We start from the raw sequence: 17,597 nt of genomic DNA on the forward strand, positions 1-17,597 counted from the left end.
CTCTTTGCTTTTATGTAGCACTGCACTGTTGTCCCTTTGTTCATTGATTTGCTGGAGTGGGCACCAGTAACAACTCCATTGGGAGACTTGTTGTTACTGTTTAGGCATATTGAATAAGGCATGGGTAGCTGGCCAGGCTCAGCTGTGTGGGCAGGATACTAGCTTGCCGGGCTCTCTGAGAGGGATGGAGGAATCAAACCTGGGTTGGCTGCATGCAAGGCAAACACCCTACCTGCTGTGCTATTGCTCCTGTCCTATTTTTATGTATTTGAGAAAATTGCAGCTATTTAATATCTCAATTTTATAATAACTTATTACAAAATTTTCAAAATTGTATATGTTTTTATACCTTACCCCGCGGCCAACCTGAGTTCAATTCCTCCGCCCCTCTTGGAGAGCTCGGCAAGCTACCGAGAGTATAGAGCCCGTGCGGCAGAGCCTGGCAAGCTATCCGTGCATATTTGATATGCCAAAAACAGTAACAAATAAATCTCTCAATGAGAGATGTTACTGGTGCGCATTCGAACAAATAGATGAGCAATGGGATGGCAGTGACAGTGACAGTGAAGAAAATTAAAACGAGAAGATTCTTTCAAAATACTTAGTTACTGAATTGAAAATGACTAATCTCAAGGTGAGGGAGTGAGCACATGTGTCTGGGGGCAGGAGTAGAAGAGACGGATATCCCTTTTGTTCTGATGTGTTTTGTTTTCAATTACAGCCAAAGTGGCCTATTGCTTTAATAATTATGTTTTATTTTGTGAATTCACCTATTGATACAAATAATTTACCACATTACATACCAAGCAAGTGAAAGTTTATCATAAAAAAATGCAAGTGGTGCTAGACATTATCCATTTGCCCAAAGAAATTCAATTTGTAGGTAAAACGTGAACAAAATCCAATTCAAGTGGAATAACCCACTTGTGGATATGCTTATTTTACATTTACATTTAAAATTGATAATGTAGGGATTATATTGATAACAGGTAGGACATTTGCCTTGCATGCTGCTGACCCAGATTCGATCCTCAGCATCCCTGAGCACTGCCAGGACTAATTCCTGAGTGCATAGCCAGAAGTAACCCCTGAGCATCCCAGATGTTGCCCCTAAACCCAATAAATAAGTCAATAAATGAAAATTGATAATGCAATCAGACTTGAAGATTCTTTTTCAAATACAGATTTTTCAACTATAGGCAGTTTTTATAATCAACAGTGTTTGAGTCTGGTATGACGGGTGGAAAGTCAATAATATGCAGTGGATAGGATATCAAGTTGTCAGAATGTCATAGGTCTTAGTGACAAGAACTATTCAAACATGACATATAGGTCCAATACTAGCAGAGCAGGAGCAGGCGGCAATAATGTAGAGGTACTGGGTAAGACATCTGGAAGAATAAGGGAGAATCACGTCAAGGGATGCTAATTTTATTTAGTTTCCTATGTAGAAGGTTTTGCAAGGGCTTATATCTAGGTACTAGTGAGCAAAGCTGTGTTTTTAGATTCTTAGTTCAAGTATGTGAAGTATTGATGTGTGAGAGAAGCTTGAGGAAGAGAGATGTAGTATTATAAAGGTCACTCACATATGTGGTCAGCTGTAATTTTCAAGAGCAAAATATCAACTGTGTAGCCATTTGTTTATCATGTTGAGTATTGTGAGAACAATATTTTAAAGCACAAATTCATTATCATATGAAGACCACTTTTTTAAAATGGGAAGGGCAGATAAATCTGTGAAGAAACTTATTTTGGTTCATCTCCCTCCCTTCTTGTCACAAGTTTGAAGACAAATTTCATGATGGAAGAGAATCTAAAGATAAGATATAAATCAAAGAAGTAAGAACACTACTTCTAATTATCCTTAGATTTTTAGCCTTCTAATAGTATAAAGATGATAAAACCTACAATAAAAAGCCAGTGTATGAATAATTAATAATTAGAGGTGTTATACCTGATTGGGAATCTGCCAAAATATGATTTTAGAGAAAATTAATGACATGTAATTATGATTCAATGTAAATCTTAGAGTAATGATTTGAAATGAAGATAATTTTTAATTTAGTTTCATGATTTTTTTCTGTGTACCTTTCCATATATACATATATACATATATATATGCAGCAAAATCATGACATAGAATCTCATTTGACTGTGTATCTTGAGTATTGGCTTCATGTTAAAAATCAATCTTATTCCTTATGATAGTATGTCTTTCACATATCTTAAGCCAATAAAGCCATTTAACCTGTAGCAAATGAGTCAGATTCTCTCTACTATCTTGTCTCTCTTGGTGTCTGTCTGTCTCTATCTTTAACTGAGAACTCCCAAAGGATCAGCACTATTTATAAGAGAAATACAGGTGATATAAGATTAAGTAATTAAAATACATTCATCAATAGCGATTGATGAGCGTACTTTACTATTTGGTTTTCTTAGGCTTCCTCTCTATCTCTTCACTTCCATCGGAGACATGAGTGACTGTTTCATTTTGTTCAGCCAATTTTCTACACAGAAAAGGAAGCAAAGTGCATTTTGGTTTAGTTTAGTTCATTTTCTTTTCCTTTTTTAACTTCGTTGTTTACTTCATAATAGTCAGTGTATGTACAAAGTCTGAACAGAGTGAAATCAGGCTGTCCAGAGGTGCAAGAGCTGAGTGGCGGGCTGGCCTCCTACACCTACTGAATCACTCACTCCAAGCACAAGTGATTCAATTTTGTGCCTCAGCAAAACTGCAGATTACTACATTCTATAGACCAGTGGGTTTCAACCCTGGCTGAAAATTAGAATTCCATTGAGAAGTACTTTTAAATACCAATGTTTAGGCCCTGTCTGTGATGTGAAATCAGATTTGTTTGAATTATCTTGAATTAGTGTATGTATGTGTGTGTGCATGTAGTGTGTATGTTTATGCATGTGTGTTCCTGTTTGCACGTATAGATATGTGAACATTGGTGTGTCTGTGTCTGTTTGGGGTGGGTTTTGTGTGTGTGAGCCTAAGTACTTGGGATTTCAGGTGATTCTAATTTGTTCAATGATTCTAAATGCATACATCTTCTATAGATAATTCCAGTTGTGAAATATTTGACTGGTACCTCTATGTACAATGAATATGCTGCAGCTAAACAATAAATTCAGAATGTAGAGATGAATATATACAATTGATTAATGAGTAAGAACAATGAATAAATTACCACCAAATTAATATTTGGGGCCAAACTCAAGGTTTCCTTAAAATACTTATCTGGAAGAGCAAAGTATCACTCAAAAAGCTGGTTCTATGCTTTACCAGCTGGAGAGCTGGAATCAGTGTGCACCCTCATGGGAGTGACTCCAAGGTGTTAAACCAGGAGTACCCACAACGATTGCCAGTTTGTCTGTGGTGGTGTCCCCATCTCTCTCTCTCTCTCTCTCTCTCTCTCTCTCTCTCTCTCTCTCTCTCTCACACACACACACACACACACTCACACACACACAATGCTTGTCTGCATTTCTCCCAACATGCAAAGAAATGAGTAAGCAGTATCTCCATGTTCTCTATCAGACTCCTTGCCACAAATAAATCTGTCCTAAAATATTTAAAAAGTTTAGTCATAATTATTTACCTAAAACTGAGAAACATTTCAAATAAGTATACTCAAAAGAATGCACATCCTAAAGAGCTTTTCAGAGAGCACTTCTTATTTTACTGTATATTTTTATTGTATTTACACTTGTGCAGTGCATAAAAATTATAGTATGAACTTGCATTTAATTTTTTTATTCTATAGAGTTCAAAGTTGATCTTTCCATATGGTATTATAAAATAATATTTTCTCTGGCTCAATTTGAATACCTGGTCCTCTAGAATTGTCTCATTTCAACCAGCTTCTTTCTTTCTTTTTTTTAATTGAATCACCCTGATATACAGACACAAAACCTTCATGATCGAGTTTCATTCATATAATGATCAATTTCATTCATACAATATCACTCCACCAGTGTACCTTTCCCACCACCAATGTCCCCAGTATCCCTCTGCCATCCCTATTCCACCCCATGCCCACATGGCAGGCACTTTCATTCTGTCTGTCTGTCTGTCTGTCTGTCTGTCTGTCTGTCTGTATCTCTCTCTCTCCTTTTTGGGAATTATGGTTTACAATTCAGATATAGAGAGGCCATCGTGTTTGGTTCTTTGTCTACTTTCTACCCAGCTTCTGATTCATGAAAGTTTCTCTTGGGCAACTAGCACACAATTCATGGTCATTATCTGTGTAATCATGAAGTGACTAGGAAATCCTGTGACTTTTTCTCCTCCTGCTCTCGGTGGTCTCTCGCTGCTCCCCCTCCCGGGACTGTTGATACCATGGGCAGATGAAGGAGGAAACGAGGGCCACGCTGGTTGGTGATCAGTTGCCATTTATTCCATTTTCTCCACATGCCTGTTCCAATTTCACTAAGGCCCCCATTCCAGTCTCACACTACCCTCATTCCTGTCTCCTCAGATCTTCCCCCTTCATCTCTCCTGACTCCCTCTAGCAGCCTTGATCTCTCTAGTACCTCTCAATTCCCCCTTGGTGATAGCAACCACACGCCCAGGTTAGATAGCACATGAACACATCAAAACCCTGCCTGATTCCCCCATCAGGCTCAAGGGCAAAATACCACTTGTGGTTATTTTTCCTTTCATTATAGTCCAATAACTTAGCGTTTTCATTAACATCTTAATTCTATTTCTTAATATTAGTTATTTTGTATGGACATAGTAAGAGATACATTAAGCTTGTAGGGTGGTTCTCCTGGGGACATCTCACTAGAGATCTCAGACTACAGTGCTCAGACCAGATTAATTTTTCCTAACCTTTGTAGGGTTCTAATTCAGTTGTTACTTTTTGGATCATGACAGAATTTGTTTATGACCATGCTCTTAACTTATAGTTAAGTATTATGGTGCTTGGGCCAGGCCCATTTCAATGCCAGGGTAACTCATAGCTTGCCCTAAGGTCCATCCAGTCCCTCACCAAGACCCTGCTTTTGGGGTGCTAGGATCTAAGGGCAACTGAGGCTTAAGTAGAGAGAGCAGATGCCCAGGAGTGAATATCATTCAGAGTCAACTAACTCTGAAGTTATAAAAGCATAATATTAACTGTCTTCCTTTGTCTATACAAAAAGTACATTGCTTTGAATTAACTTAAGGAGAAGAGAAAAGCAATATTTACAAGTTAACAGAGCCTGATTAGGTGATAAAGGTAATTGACCAGTTGGGGAAGCAGAGCACAAAGAAAGAGATTACAAATAAACACAAAGGAATGGGAGCACTGTGATGGGAGTAACCCAATAAACCTATGCTCTCTGTGGCAAGGCAGAAAGGACAAAACCATGTTATCCTATAATTATCCTCTCCAGAATTGTTAGTCCTGAGCTTCTGGGACTATGTTATGCAGTTCAAAAATCATTTCTTTTAACTTTTATTGAATCATTGTGAGATATATACAAGCTTTCATGTTTGGGTTACAATCACACAATGATCACTCATCCCTCCACCAGTACACATGTGCCACCACCAATATCTCCGGTATACCCCTCCCCTTTCCCACCCTCCTCCTGTCTTCATGGGAGACAATGTTCCCCATACTCTCTCTCTACTTTTGGGCATTATGGCTTGCAACAAAGACACTGAGAGGTCATCATGTGTGGTCCATTATCTACTTTCGGCATGCATCTCTCATCCTGACTGATTCCTCCAGCCATCATTTTCTTAGTGATCCCTTCTCTACTCCATCTGCCTTCTCCCCTCCACTCATGAGGCAGGCTTCCAGCTATGGAGCAATCTTCCTGACCCTTATATCTACTGCCCTTGGGTGTCAGCCTCACATTATGTTGCTTTATACTCCACAAATGAGTGCAGTCTTTTTATGTCTGTCCCTCTCTGACTCATTTCACTTAGTATGATTTGTTAGTTAATGTTCAGCTTCTTGTGTAGGTGTGTAGGTGTGAATCCTTATATAGGTGTGTTTTATATGCTTAGTGTTCTCTTGTCCCATGAAGAGAATTTATTTGTTGAAGAGAATTATCCTTTGATCTTATCCCAAATGAACATTGATTCTATCCATGGAACACATCACAGAACTTACTTGGCAAACATGAATTTGCAATCCTCTGGGAATGATAGTACTCTACTTGCTTACACTTGAGACAGCAAAGATTCCATTTCACTTGAAAATCCAGAAACTCAATTGAAGATCATCAAGTGCTAGGTCAAATGTTTTAATATTTGCAGATATTATTTTCCACCTTGGTAGGTAAGTGAAAGAGTAATAAACACTCTATTAAGCACCTAGTACTTTTCAAATTACTCCTTTTGTTACTGTCCCTTAAATACAAAAGCATATTGTATATGCCATAGTATTTTTGATATAAAAGTAATCTCAATTACCGTCCACCAATAAACAAATCTGAGGCAGAACACAGGCTGCCAAACAACCATTTTCATTACTGTATCCTCTATATGTATCTATGTAGCCAATTCATGTATTCACATAAGCAATTCAAAAGCCCAATAAATCATTTCATTCTAGCAAGAACTTTTCTTCAGGAAGTCTGTGCCCCTGACCTAATTGAGACTTGATGTAACTCCTTTCTTTCATGAACTCAAGGTTTAATGGGCCAAACACAACAATGGCACAGATGAGCAATTTCAAGGAGTTCTCATTATAACTAGGATCTGCATTACAGAGATTCAGAGGACACTTGTCAGAACATACCTCCTGCCTTTAAAGGCATTCTTTATGCAAATTATTATAAACAGTGAAGCACGCACACAGCTCTTTCTAAAGGTCAAAAAAGGTTATGACTCAAATGCCTGTGTGGGTAGACATTTAAAAGTTTTATCTTCCAGAAAGTTAACTTCAATAAATGTATGCTCTATTAAAATCTGAGCAGTAAGCTTGAACATCTGGAAGAATAAGATCAGAAAGATTTGGGCTGTAGAGATAATTTTAACTAGACTGAAAGCTAAAGAAAACTAGGGATTGTTTTTAATGCTACAGTACCTCTGAAATGCGTAGGTTTCTATGTTCTCTATGCTCTTCCCACTTTTCACTCTCCTCCCTTCTTTTCTGGCTTCTTTCATAATCTCTTTCCTTGTTTTATCTGGAAAACCACAAATGAGAGCTAGCATTGGTGAAGTGTGCTTTAAGATGAGGCAGCTCTATCAGGAAATGCAATCTGCCCCCCATAGACACAATATCTGTGGAAACTTGAAACAAAAAAAAAAAAACAAAAAAAATTCTTTACTGAATCAATATTAACCACAGTAGCCTACGTGAAGGAAGCAGACACACATTATCGCAAAGGCTAAGGAGCATAAAAACCACTGATCCTGCAGATACCGGGTCATAAAATCCTGTTTTCTATTTGAAAAGCATTTAATGGTGGACATTTTGAATGCCTCTTTGCAGAGATAGCCTGGGTACAAGGGACTGAATAATTTCATCTCACAAAATATGGCGAATTATCATGTCTGATAAAGCAGATGGTCTCCCCACCAAATATCCCAAATCCAAACAAGCTCAGTATTTTTTTTTTGACAATTTGACAGTTGATAAAGAAAAAGGCATTTCACTCTTAAATCAAAAGAGAAACCAGGACCTCTGGAGAAGCTCAAGTGTCTTCGTGAACTGAAGTGTAAATTCCCATCTGCTGATATCTGCTGTGGGTGGGGATAGGACTAGACCGGCCACCCAGAGTGCGCCATGTCTACTGCTACTAAACAGAGCTTAACAAAATCTTCTAAAGGGATGACAGAGTTCATGCTCATTACAAGTCGCCTATCACTTGTGTGAAGAGAGAAGTTTGAGCAAAATTTGAATAGCCAATGAATTTCTTAGTGCAGAATGGTGTCCTGAATATTATAATTAAAGTTATTAAAGTTGCCACCTAGAATATGCTCCAAATCAAAACTCTGATTCTATATTTAAGTGAGCTAAACACATAATGACAGCATATTTGATATTATTAGCAATTATAGAAACAATTAAAAAATTCTCCCTTTGATGATTAGATAGCTTAGATTTCTCAAATAGAGCATTAGAACTATCATCCATAGAACTGATATTAAATCCTTGATCCACATATAGAATAAAATGGACTTATTTGTACCCAAATGATATAGGACCAGAGAATATGTTTGATGTATCTCTGGATTTATCATTTAGATTGTGAAGTTAATTGCCCAATATAGAGAAAGAAGAATATTTCTCCTACATGCAAATATTAAAATTACAAAAATTAAGTGAGAAAATAAAAGTTACAATAAAAACTGAAATTGTGGTTAAAATTTAAATGCCCCCAAACAAAATTATTATTTTCTTTTTAATTATTCACTGCTTCATTGGTAAAGTTGTCCATGTATGAGGCTATGTTCACCACAAATATACTGAAAACTAATGAGCCCATTTCCAAATAAGAATTTTAAAAAATCAAATTATTCATTTACATAGAGGGCCTCCTCCATTTTTCGCACATTCCAATTTATACTTGTAAACATTATGTGACAGATCTCTTTTTCCTCCTTGTTAGGTTGATGGAGAAGGGTTGATGGAGAAAGTTATCCTCACAAACACTTAGGAGAATGTTTGCCTTATTTTTCTTTTATTCACTTTATTTTTCTATTTACTGGAGACAAATATTTTATATCACTTTTGAGAATACTATAACTCATAGGTTTAATGAGATAACTTTTAGTTGCATTAAGATAAAGCAAACATCCTACTACCAAATGAGCCATAGAAAAACTTATTCCACATTTATTACAAAATAGTGTCCTCATCTTGTTTAAGTATCACTTGGTATTTGCTTCTTACCTTAGAAATGGTGTTTATTCTCTGGACTGAAATTCTATTCAAGGAAGTCCTCAAAAACTCTCTCTCCTCTCTCTCCTCTCTCTCTTCTTTTCTCTTTTCTCTCTCCTCTCTCTTTTCTGTCTTCTCTCTCTCTTTTCCTCCCTCTTATCTCTCCCCCTTCTCTCCTCTCTTTTTCTCCCTCTTTTTATCTCTGTCATGCATTGAATTTATAACTGCAGCAAGAGGTCAAAAGGAGGTGTTCTAAAATCTGGGTATCCAAAGGTTATTCACATTTTATTCACTTCAAACAGTTTATTAAAGATTATTGCTCCACTTACACATGAGATGATTCTATCTCATCTAAACCCTGCCTCATACAGTATCTTGATGAATTCTACCTGTCTCTTTCTTACATTTTAATAACGTACAGAGAAAATTCTATTACTTTAAAACTATTTTATATGTTGAAACCATTCTGTCGAAGAAAAAGTTTTGTGTATCTCATTTCAATCTAGATGTTTTTCCCAGCCATTGTTGGCGCATAGATTTGTGGGTAACTTTCCCAAAAGATGGTTCCTCCTTGTAAGTTCTAGCCCTTTCAGAGTTAAGAGCAGGACAAGAAATAGAAGTGGGAAAAATATCCCTTATCTTACAGGTATGATTCCTTGAACTGATGTGATATTAACCTACTAATGTTTGCTAATTTTCGCTGATCCTTGACTGATCAGATGATGATGTTTGGCAGGTGAACATATGTTGCTAATACTCCTGCAGTGTGACTTATCTATGCAATGAATGGGCTTAGTACACCCTCCTTGCTCAACAAGAAACTCAGTAAGGGGCTGGAGCAATAGCACAGTGGGCAGGGTGTTTGCCTTGCACGCAGCTGACCTGGGTTCGATTCCCAGCATCCCATATGGTCCCCTGAGCACTTCCAGGAGTAATTCCTGAGTGCATAAGCCAGGAGTAACCCCTGTACATCACCGGGGTGATGACCCGAAAAGAAAAAAAAAGAGGAAACTCAGTAAGTTGCCCTCAGTTCTCTCTTGCTTTTTGCAATTGGGAGCATTCACTCGTGAATCGACTCAGACAAGGTGAATCATCATTACCTCCCTTGGTGTTCTCTAGTATTCAGTTGCTCGAAAGACATGATCTAGATGTCTGTTAAGCCAGCTGATATAATTCAACATGGTCCATTTTCTCTACCTCCTTTCTCTCTTCAGTTTGCTTCTCTACCTCTTGGATGGAAATTTGACTACTATGTAGGCATTCAACAAATAAATAAGATTCAGTCTCCTTTTCTTATAATCTCCTATATTCAGTAGAGATGTTCTTAGAACTCCAGGAATTCCCCTCACAAGAATACTGAGTGTTTTCTCATCATTATGAGTAGTGATTTTCATACTCTGAGCAAATTTAAAACATTGAGATAACAATATTTTTCCACTTTTTAAAAAACATGGTTTACAAAATTGTTCATGGTAATTTATTATGGCATTCATTATTCCAACACCAGTCCCACCGCCACTGTCACCTCCCTCTATCACTGTTTCCATTTTTTCAACCAGCCCTCAGCCTGCAGCAAAACAGACTCACAATAATTTATTTTATATTGCTTGTTGCCACTAAATGGCTAATGGAATGAGCAAAACACAGTTTAGCAAAAGAAAATTTGTGAAAAACTGTTGGGTCTCACCATGGGGACATTAAGTCCTTGTCTGAGGGCTTGTTATAAGTGAAGCTTCCCGTGTTTATGTTTTTATTAAATATTAGTTGACTTCTATGTTAGTTGACTTCTGTGTCAGATTCCCATCCAATCTGGTGTGTTCCCCCTTGCATGTTAGTATTGTAGAGTTTAGAGATGTGGAGGCTGCACACTACAGAAGAGCCATGATATTTAAGTAGATAGTCCAACCTGTGGCATGGAAACAGGCGTTAGGGTGTGTGTGTGCTTCTGGGGCTTTGGTAGGACAGGAACTTGGCTCACCTTCATACCATGATGGCCTGGGAGGTTTCAGGAAGTACTGAGTATCTCAGTAAATTTTGCTGCTATTGATATCTTTTGGGGGTTTATTTATGAATCCCTGGAACATGGCTGCTTGGTGATCTTACGGGGCAGTAACATTGGGGTGTGGGTGTGTCTGCCAGGGCTTCTCAAAGTACAGGGAGGTGGTGGGGAGGTTGCCCATTGTAACACTGATAAGGACTGGAGTATTTTTCAGCCAAACAAACCCTCTCATGTACCTGAAATTTTTGGCAAGTTAGCATCTTTGTGGTGGTCAGTCATGAGGCAGGAGACAAAAAATACTGAGGCAGGATCATTGTTCTAACTTTTAATAAATTCAAGAGAATTTTTAACCTTAACTTTCTGTGGTCTTGTTTAGATTGTAGGTAGCTTAGTGATTTTCATATTAGATGTATAAAATTATTTATCACATTCATAATCCGACTTCCATAAAGCAACCATGGAAAATATATTAATCACTGTAATAACCAGGAATATCAAGGGATTCTGTTTAGCACTCTGGGGAATATCATTTAAGTTATTTTTCAAATAAATGAACTGTCTTGTATGCATATGTACATAAATGTATGATAGCTCATTCAAAGTAATGCTTTTATATAAAATATAAAACTAGTATGTATAGGATACTCAATATAAATTCTACACAAACATAGGAGTGAGTACAGCACAGCAGGTAAGGTCTTGCCTGGCATGAAGCTGTCTGGGGTTTGATCCCCAACTCTGGAGCCCACCTGAAGTGATCCCTGAGCACAGGGACAGCGGTACACCCAGAGCACCACAGAATTTGACAAAAACTATAGCACTGTAGCATTGTTGTCCCATTGTTTATTGATTTGCTCGAGTGGGCACCAGTAACATCTCCATTGTGAGACTTGTTGTTACTGTTTTTGGCATATTGAATATGTCATGGATAGCTTGTCAGGCTCTGCTGTACAGGCGGGATACTCTCGGTAGCTTGCTGGGCTCTCCAAGAGGGATGGAGGAATGGAACCAGGGTCCAGCGCATGCAAGTCTAATGCCCTACCCACTGTGCCATCTCTCTAGTCCATGACAAAAACAAAAAACAAAATAAATACATTATTCTAGAGTCTATTTCTATGTGAAGTTACATATTACATTTTATTCACAGATGTTTTTCTATTTGCATTTTTTGTTAATTATATTTTCAAGCTATGCTTTGTGATTTTTTCTATTTCTAGGGCAACAGTGTACATCCATTCACCATTTTCAATGTTGTAGCTTAGCCACCCCTTCTAGCTAGAGCCAAGTGAGGTGGTACTAGGCAGCTAGGGATTAATGACCAATGCTTGGCTTACTTCTATGCATTTATAAGTTTTTAGGTTAAAGGACATTCTTTAAGGTCCTTCTCTGTCTTTGTGATGAAGTTAGTTTGCCCCCTTTGCCCTTTTATAACTCACATCATACTTGAAATTACTTGCTCACTGATTCTGTTCTCTGCTCAATTATATGGTTCTTGAGGATAGGGGTCAATTCATGGTTGTATCTTCTTCACTGATAAATCTTTAGCACCTAATCCATTACCCTAACAGCTGCTTATTTATTGAGTGAATTGGTAAATGTATGAAGAATGGAAATACTGTCATTAATTTTTATTAGATTTAGCAAATAATTGTTCAACTCTTCATTTGACTCTGTCCTTAGGGCTAGCAAAAAACTTATTGACTCTACCCTTCTTCACCTGTATTGATTTGCCTACATTTCTTAGTTTCTATGTCAAGAGAGATTCTTTGTATCACTTTACTGTACCATTTTTCCAATATTGAAGAAGTTGAAAATACGAAATACTAAAATTATAAAGTAGCATATGAGTAATTTCAAATTAGATGTATGATGCCAATGAATTTAAGAAGAGATAGTTATGAGTTTCTTATGTCTTCTACAAATTCAATCTATTATTTCTAAGTACATTTTGTTATTGATGTTTCTTAGCCAAACCTGGAGGGCATGTGTGTGTGTGTGGGGTGGGGGGCGTATACTACCAGCTCGCTGTTCCATGGTTGCTTCTCTGTTGATCTAGGAGGACCATGCATGACTCAAGTAATATCCAGATCTCTGGTTTGAAAAGAATATGCTCCGGCCTATTGAGCTATCTCACTGAAAGTCCTCAGTATATTTTTCAAAAAGCTCCTCATAGCATAGTTATTGGGTTGGTATTTGTTTTGTTTCGTTTTTACAAAATTTGATATGGAAGGCTTGAATATAAGCCACAGGTTTTGATGTTTCTTTATGTGAAAAATAAGAAAGTATTTGTTAAGATACCTTCCTTTTATAATCTGTTTTTAATTATTTTATTTTTAATTTCATGTGTTTATTTATTTTGGCTTTTCTGGTCAGACCGGGAAATGCTCAGGGGTTACTCCTGCACTCAGGAACTACTCCTGGCGATACTAGGGGAGATCATATAGGATGCTAGGGATTGAACCTGGGTCGGCCACACGCAAGACAAATGCTCTCCCAGTTGTGCTAGTGCTCCGGCCCCAGAGAAAGTTTTAATTTTACTAAAAAATGAAATTAAAAAAAGTTTAAAAATATTTCTTCTCTCTGGAAAATAGTGAGTTTCTAGAGGATATGTTTGGGCAGTTCAGTGGGTGCTCTGCTGTGGTATTAGGGGGTCATACAGAGCTAAGGTCGTACCTAGACCTCCCACATGCAAAGCATATGGTCATTGCATATGCTCAGCATTGCCAATACTCCACCATCCTTTACCTGGCTTGCCATCATGCCAGGTTTTCGCTCTAAACTTTGTTGATTTACCTAAACCTCAGCATCCTCATTGCTTAGAGCTTCTTCCCACCATCTGTCAAATCTCTTCCCTCTCTCTTTCAAGTTTCCTCTTACTAGTTTTACTTAGATAGTCAGTTAATATTAAATATGTAAACACCCTTACTAGGAAGAATCTCAGAGTACACATCCACTGTCTTTTTTCCTCCCTATTTTACAGATCACTCACCCGAGATCCCAAGGGCAATGCTGGTCTTTTTACAGTTCAGTGCTGGTCAAGGGAATGTTAATGTGGCTGTGTGGGGCTTCTGGTCCTGAGGTCACCCAGGCCAGTCTCTTCATACCATGGCCACTTTGACTGATGAGTTCTGGAAGCAATCTATTGAATCTGACTTGCAGTTTAAGTGCAGATTAAAATGGAAAGTCTCAGCCATTTCAATAGGAAAGCTCGACTCTCACAAAACAGTGAATCAACTTTGCCACGGCACATATAGAAGTAAGCCAAGGACCAGAAATACAGAATTATTGAAACATAAAACACGTGTAGAGAATATCATTCTGTAATTTCAGGTAAAGTAAAAGACAATGAATTAAAAAAATAAGTCTTTCACTGCCCTTAGTTATGACTTTCTGTTTGTCTTGTGTTTTCTGTTTGGTTAAACTTCCAACCATTCAATTGCTCTCTTCTCACTTGGTCTTCAGAGAAAACATCAGAATTCAGCAGCATCTCTGTATCTCCCTGCATCTCCCTCACAGCTGTGTCCCATAAAGGTAATCATTCCCGAACTGTCAGAGAAATACCTCCTCCCAGAAATGGTAGTGGGATATATTTCTCTCTGAAGTTTTCTGGAAGTGGTCAGATGCTGTCACTAAGGATTAACTGTCTCCAAATACCCAGAAACATAAATCAAAGTGGGTGCAGAAGAGACAGATCCTCCCTCACTAAGTCCAGGCAGGAAAAGGAAATGTGTCCTGTAGGCTTCTTTCATCTTCTCCGCCACACCCACACAGAGAGAGTGGGCTGCATTAGCACATTCATCTTCAAAGGCAAAGGACAGCAAAGATTGGGGTGGGGGTGCAAGGAAGAAAAAAAAATCCTGATGACTAATTGGCAAACCATCTGTCTATATGTGTTATCTCCCTATGTTACCTTCACAATTCTCCTTTTTAAGTTCTCATTGATCTGAGCCCAAAGACATTAATGTGTATAATATATTCTGCTCTGCTTATCAGCCTCTTGATGTACCAGAGTTAGACAGACCTGTGTCACACACCGTCACTTAGAAATAAAGAAGAGTCAGGTCCAAAAGTCAGAATGGATCTGAGAATTCCTTTAAATGCAGGACTACAGATTCCATATTCTGACTCTTGTCATTCAGAATTATAGCCAAGATTAGATATTACATATTATTTTATTTTTACTGTACATTGTTCTGGACTAGAGTGATAGCGCAGTGGGTAGGGCATTAGCTTTGCATGCAGCTGACCCGGGTTCGATTCCTCCGTCCCTCTCAGAGAGCCCGGCAAGCTACCGAGAGTATCCCGCCTGCATGGCAGAGCCTGGCAAGCTACTTGTGGGGTATTTGATATGCCAAAAACAGTAACAACAAGTCTCACAATGGAGATGTTACTGGTGCCCGATCGAGCAAATCAATGAGCAACAGGATGACAGCGACAGTGACAGTGACAGTATGTTGTTTTGGGCTGAAGCGATAGCATAGCAGGTAGGGCATTCACCTTGCATGCAGCTGACCCAGGTTCGATTCCTCCACTCCTCTCAGAGAGCCCAACAAGCTACTGAGAGTATCTCGCCTGCATGGCAGAGCCTGGCAAGCTGCCCGTGGTGCATTTGATATGCAAAAAAAAAAAAGTGACAATAAGTCTCACAATGGAGACATTACTGGTGCCCTCTCGTGCAAATGGATGAGCAACGGGATGACAGTGATATAGTATGTTGTTCTGTGTCAGAAAAGCTGCCTTTTCCACCTTTCTAACTTTCTCCCATCTAAAACCCCTTTCTAACCAAGTACACGTCTTGGTCTTTATCCTCATTTCATCAACACTTTGCAAAATTTGAAACTGAAAAAGATTGTGCATCTGTTTTCACCACGAAAGATCGCTAAGAACCCTTCGCCACCTTTCCTGAGGGTGTATTCGTGCTTAACAGTGTACGCTGGGGAGGAATAGATGATTATTTTGTCTCCATTAGAGGATTTGGCAACAGAGTGGATTGGTGAAATGGGAGGGATGCTTTTTGACACTCCAGTCTCTGAGCTACTCGTATGTACCATTAGTAATATAAAATAAACTTATCATGTTAATTTCTACAAAAGTATGTGGGGAATTGGTTAATAATTGTAAGATTGGGATGTTCAATCCCCTAGGGTAATAACTTCCTGGAAAATCCCTTCAGCACAAAACTGCATTCTCCAATGTAATACAGAGCATTCCTACTTTTATAAAGAAGAGGGTAAAATCTCTCTCTCTCTCTCTCTCTCTCTCTCTCTCTCTCTCTCTCTCTCTCTCTCTCTCTCTCTTTCTCACTCCTCTGTCTCCCTCCCTTGTCTCTCTCCCTCTCTTAACCTGAATAAATGTATCTTTTGTGTCATTCCCTTTGTTTCCATTTTAGGGTCTCTCTACTCTGCCCAAGACCTCCTGAGGACTCAGAAGAGGCAACATCTGTTTCTCTGTTTTGCTCCCTTTTACAGAACCTGCTAAAATAGGGAAGTAGCTAAATTTTTAATGTTCCCGAAGCTCTGTGTGTGAAACGATGATATTGGGTTGCAATTGAAGAAGAGTTTTAAGACAGGCAATTTTATACCAACTTACATAATGCATGCCAAAGTGTGAGGCTGTTATGGAATCGCATCTGCAATTGTGTGCTGCATAATACAGCAATAGTATTTGAATATTATCAGATTGTAAATGGCGGAAATGCGGTATTAAGTGTTGTGAGGAGTGAATTATGCCCTATTATATCACAGAGACCCTGGAAGCAGTGGAAACAGCCGGTGAATGGCGGGTTTCTCTGATTTATTACCGAGATGAGTTGACTGGGGTTGGGGGCAGATCATACTGATTTCTATGTGTGACACGTTGATCAGTTCTGAGACTTGACTCTAAAGAGGATGTATACAGTGAGGAGAGGGAATGGTCTCATACCTCCTCTCCTGCTCGCCACAGCAGCTGGAAGAGCCAATATTTAGATCTCTTTAAAAGGAAGTAAGAAACCTAGAGAAATAAAGAATGGAAACTTCTGTAACTAGCCAGAGAGGTTGTAGAACATCAGAGATGTGGAAAAAGAAGACACAGAGAGAAAGTGATCTCAGATTTTAAGTACATTTAAGGTGGTCTTATATACAAAGCGTAAAGTTTCTGGAGAGCCTCTGATGGTTGTTGGAATTGGTACATGACCTAGAGGAAAGAAGGAAGACTGGGCAAGACCAGAAAGAAGTAAAGTTTCTAACAGAAAAAAAAAAAAGACAAGACAAAGCAATAGATTGCCAAGAGTCATTGCAGATACTCAAGTAATAAGGTAGGTAAAAGGCAGAATAGGAATTAGATCGTGAGGATGAAATGGAAGCAATAACTGGGCTTTAGAGTATTTGTTTCTAAAGATATTGTTGCAGTAATAGAAGCAAATAATTTCCCAACTGAATGATTTACTAAATCTTTACTTTTGCGTGTCACTGTCACAAATAAGCAGCAAGAATTACAAAGCTTGCCAGGTGAATGCTGCAACTAACAGCCATAATGACATTTTTTTAAATTTTTTGACATTTTTTAATTTTTAAATTGTTTTGGTTTTGGGATCACACCTCTTTGACATTTTTTAATTATTTTTTTTTGGTTTTGGGATCACACCTCTTTGACATTTTTTAATTATTTTTTTTTGGTTTTGGGATCACACCAGTTGATGCTCACAGATTACTCCTGTCTGTGTGTTCAGGCATCATTCTTGGCAGGGCTCAAATTCACACCTCATAGGGTTGCCTGACCTCATCAGG

Source organism: Sorex araneus, chromosome 2, assembly GCF_027595985.1.
Source record: "Sorex araneus isolate mSorAra2 chromosome 2, mSorAra2.pri, whole genome shotgun sequence".
Taxonomy (NCBI): Eukaryota; Metazoa; Chordata; class Mammalia; order Eulipotyphla; family Soricidae; genus Sorex; species Sorex araneus.